Consider the following 5,268-nt stretch of genomic DNA (forward strand, 5'->3'; position numbering starts at 1 on the left):
AAAGTGTGGGGGAAATACTACCCTTATATGCATTGGTGGTAATATACATTGGTATAGCCTTTTCGAGGACAATTTTGGTGTTTGTTATCAAGATTTGAAATGCACATACCTTTCAAGCAGCAATTCCACTTTCAGGTATCCAGCCTAGAGAAATTCCCACACATATACCCAAAGAGTCATAAAAGATATTCATTACAACATTTTTTAGTAATAAAACTGAAAACAATCTTTATGTCTATCAACAGGGGGAAAATTAAATTATACATATCACTGCAATGGAACACAGTGCATCAGATTATGTAAATGCTGACATGGGAAAAGTTCTAAAACATTATGAAGTGAAAAAGGCAAGTTTCAGAAAAACAAATACAATATGATACACCATAAAATGAACTATTTCCAGAAGTGAAGACATGTGTGGGAAAAGGTATTGAAGAATACACTCCAATCTGAGGTGGGTGAATACCTTTGGAGAGAGACATGGGATTGGAGGAAGGGCCAAGGGAGATGTTCACTATCATAGTGTTTGGTTTTACACAATGTTAATGTACCTAATATATTACCTATAAAATTAAAAATAAATGAAAAGACTTCTTTTAAAATATTTAATAGATTAAAGAAAGAAAGGGCACCAAGGCAGTAGTCCGAAGACATGTACCCTTGTCCTGGCTGTACACTTGCTAGTAAGTCACCTCTCTGCCCTGAGCTTCAGTGGCTCCACCTTATGAAAGGAAGTAATCACTGCCCTGAGACTTTGATGATAAAATGAGATAATATATACAACAATGTTTCACAAAGTTCACAGTGCACTAAAATTCTTTATATAATAAAGATGTATTCAAGTTGAAGTTTCAGGTGACCGAAGTTGGTAGGGAAAGCCAATAAACTGAATGATACAACCAGGGTCCTAATTATTTTAATGAATTGGAACAATGGGCCTCAAACAACCAAAACAGATGGATAGAAATGAATATAAAGTTTTATTCATAGGTTCGAAAAATGAATTATGCAAGTGGTGGATATAAGAAATCTAGTGTTAGAACCATTATTATGAAACAGTTTTAGAAGCAGTTTATGATGCAGATGCTAAAAAAGGAACACAACTTCCAGCCATATCAACTACCAAGCTGCATTTGTCCAAGCTGGTTGACCAGTTGACACACTGAAATATGTATCATAAAGGAACATGCCAGATTTCTCTGGACTTCCTTCCATTGAATGCACACAATTTAGCAATTAACGTGATGTAAATAATTGTTCCTGTTGTTCCCATTGTATTGTTAGCTGCTTGAGGGCAGGCATCTCATATATTTCTTCATTCCTTATAAAATTTGGAGAGGAGCTAAGCACATAAAGGGTATTTGGTAAATACTGAACATAACGAAACAAGTTTGCAAGACTGAAGATAATGCAGTTTCCATATCCCTCTTTCTGAAGATCAGTGATCATATACATGATTCCAAATGTCCACCCACTCCCCTACATCTACTCTTGTAATCATGATTATGATTTTTTTTTACTGTGTTTCCCCCATTACGACCTTGTTTTCTTGAGATGTTCTCTTTTTAAAGCCAAGTGCAGTAGAAATTTCAATTGATCATACTGTATCATAATAGTAAAAGTTTTATATGCAGAGGATTTTAGGTGACAGGTGGCAGAAATGGCTAAGATATCTGTTAGAACGTGAGAGAAAATTATCCATCAATCAGAAACAACTTGGGGAAACAGCTATTTAAGCAAGGAAGCCCTTTATAGAGTTTTATGAGAATTAGACACATACAATCTTCCTCTGTGTTAAAAAAAAATCTATCCAGGGTACTAATTTTAGCCACTCAGAGTTGTGGTATTGAGGAGGCTTTATGTCCATTGGAATATGCAAAAAGGAGGCAGCAGTATCTATCATTTCGTGCTGTTTCTGTGAACCCTTATTCCTTAACATCTACCTGTGGTTTGCCTCAGAACCAGCCAGAGCTCTTTTTTTGAAAAGATATATATGACCTAGTCTCCCCTGATCTGAAATGGAGCCCCAAAGTCATAATTCTTTAGAGCTCTTTATGTTACGTACCCAGCACTAAAAAGAACTTGGCTAGGGTTATATAAAGTAAATTTCAAAACCTAATGAAAAATTTCTCCTACATATTTTAAAATATTGTCTTTATCTAATCCAATTAATCAGTGATTTGCACTTAAGAAGAAGAAGAAAAGTAATATATTCCAGCACTTTGATGAGACAAGAAAATAATATCTGAGCATGTGTCACAGTGAGGATAATATGAGAATGTATGAGGGGTCTTCAAAAAGTTCATGGAAAGATCTGTATTATCTTTTAATTTTTCTTTCCCACAAACTTTCTGAAGCACCCTTATATTGTTCAGGAATGTTGGCAGGGAACTGATAGTACATGCAAATGAGATAACTGAGGAGAGTTTCAAAGAAACTATTTACGAGATTTAGTGAGGGAATCCACAAGGGGTGGGTAAGTATCCCAGAGTTCCCTACTAGGAACCACTACACCTGAAGGGCAGGAGGGAAGAGTGGTGACCAGAACCCCAGCTATAGGAGAGGACCACCCAACGAGGGCCTTCAGAAGAGAAACAACCTACAACCCAGCCAGGATGGAATCAGGGGAATAGATGCCCACATCTCACCTTTCCAGCTCCTGCCAGCCCCTCCCGCTGGCCAAACCCAGCTGGAGGCAGAGGGCATGCTGGATGTAGCCCCTACAGGTCAGCCTGCAGAAGCACTGTGCAGGCTAGAGAAGGGTGGAGAGTGGAGTCAGAGGGTCAGGGTAAAATATCTAACACTATGGATGATCTTACCCTACAGGGAACCCCATGGGCACCTCACCTCCTTCATTTGGCAATTTTAATTATTAAATGTAGTAAACATTGGCAAACTTGCTAGTTGCCTGGTACCTGAACATTGTTGGTTTATTTAGGGAAGTCTCCACATTAAAAGCCCTGTCTCTCCAAGACAGAAGACAGACAACTTGCTTCCCCAGCCCTTCATTTGCATCTAGCTTGTTAGCATGTGAACCAGAGTCCACCAATTAGCTATAACCAAGCACAGTAGAGTCTTGGTTTGAAGAAGGAAGCTTTGCACAGAATCCCTTGCTTCTGAAGGATGGTGAGAGAGGTAACTGTTTTCAGGATCAGCAGAGGATGCACTTTGAGCTCCCTTGACTGAAGCAGGACCCACACACTGCAGAGGGTGTCATTCACAGCAGCAATGGGAGTGATGCTGGTGATGTTGTAGTTTCAGGAAGTCAAGCTCCTATAAGTGTCTAGTTCACTACAGCTTCTAGTGCTCAGTGCTTACATCAGTAGTGGTTTTTCTCAGGAGGCTAGTTCTAAAGTTTTGGGCCATTTCTGGAAGCTTATACTTAGGTCTGGTTCTCTAGACTTGCCAACAATTTTGTGAGCTACACAAAACCCTTATAATAAATTACTTTTATGCTTAATCAGCCAGAATCAGATTTTGATGCTTGTAACTATGGACCCTGAAATATACAATCTTCCATTCTCACATCTACTATTATTTTTTATTTTCATATTTATCTAAATTATATACTTAATAGAACATGGCCATATGGCAGACAGAATAAGGAGCATTCTGGCTAACTCAGCTTTCTATCTGGAGCAAGCAATGCTGGTATGCACATATTTGCATTTGAAAAACACAGTAGATTGAAATTGAAACCAAACTTGGATGCGATTTGTTCCATGAAGTGCTTCCACTTTGTAAATAATTAAGCATCACAGTAGAAATCATTTATCAAACCTCCTAGTTCGGGCCGGCCCGGTGGCGCACTCGGTAGAGTGCGGCGGCGCTCCCGCTGAGGGTTCGGATCCCATATAGAGACCTGTCTGCTCGCTGGTTGAGCGCGGTGCGGGCGCGACACCGAGGGTTGCAATCCTGTTACCGGTCACGAAAAAAGACAAAAAGGAAAAAAAACCCCCCTAGTTCTATCACTTCTAATATATACTATGGACAACTTTGTTGGAGAAATACAAATCTAGGAGAACCCAGTTATTCAAGCTCTAGCTTTGCTTCTGGTATACTATGTAGCCTTGAGCAAGACCTTTAATTTCTCTAACTCTCCTTTTTTGGATCCAGAAATGAGGGTCCTGTAATATATGACCTTTGATGTTCCTTTGAGTTCTAAAATCCTATGATTGCATATCTTTTTTAAAATCATGAGAGAACCTTGTTAGCTTTTTCTGGATTTTAGGTCTTAAGGGACCATAGAATTTGCAAATCAATTCAGATACAGAGCTCTTGCTCCAGTGAGAACAGTTTCACAGGGAAAATCGTGCACTATTTTTTTTTAATCAGCAAGTCAACTTTGCTAAATTCAAAATTTCCATTCAGTCCTCAAATATGACAACCCACAGCCTGTGTACTAATTAATTAATGGTCACTAGTTTGTTACAAATAAGCGAAAGCATAGCAAGGTAGATTTCTAAAAACAGCCTCTTGACTTCTAATAAAATTGGACAGGAAGTTCACACTTTGGCATTGCTCTTCTTCCCCAAACACATGACAAAGATGGAAAAACTATTAAAAAAAAAAAAAGACATTGCAGAGTTTAAGGGACAAGGAAGATTACTATCTCCATGATTGAGAAAAAGCAACCGAATACAGACGTGTGAGTTGGGCAGAAGCTCAGACCTGCTGGTCTCCGGGTCCAGAATCAGGTGGTGGAGGCTAGGTGACAGCGAGTTTACTCCACCTGAGACAAGGGACCTGAATTCTGATCATTGATCTTAGCCAGATGCTGACTGAGCTATGACTCAGGGGAATCTGTGGGCCCAGGGCAGTGAGAGGACACTGATACAGCCTTGAAACCAGGAAAAAACCCAAGCCACACACTGGCTTGGTGATTGCACCTGAGATGTCTGTGGTATCACCATGGCCAAGAGTCCTGAGCTGCCTTTTTAGTCCTTGGTTCTGAAATGGGATTCCAGGGGGCCAGGTAAAAAAGACAACCACAAAGCCATTGGATTCAGAGAAATGGACACCAGAAGAGAAGAAAGGGGGGGAAAAGCAGACTGAAAGCAAACAACAAAAAAACGAATTCAAAATAATCTTACAAATCAAAATTCTCAAATCCATGAAATCTAATGTTGACAAACCACAGTCAATAAAATATGGAATCAGAACATGAATTTGGGCCAGCCCGGTAGCACACTGGAGAGTGCGCCACCTGGGAGCGTGGCAGCGCTCCCACCGAGGGTTCAGATCCCATGTGGAGACCGGTTCCCGCTC

This window comes from Galeopterus variegatus, unplaced genomic scaffold (genome assembly GCF_000696425.1).
Source record: "Galeopterus variegatus unplaced genomic scaffold, G_variegatus-3.0.2 Scaffold1968, whole genome shotgun sequence".
NCBI classification, from domain to species: domain Eukaryota; kingdom Metazoa; phylum Chordata; class Mammalia; order Dermoptera; family Cynocephalidae; genus Galeopterus; species Galeopterus variegatus.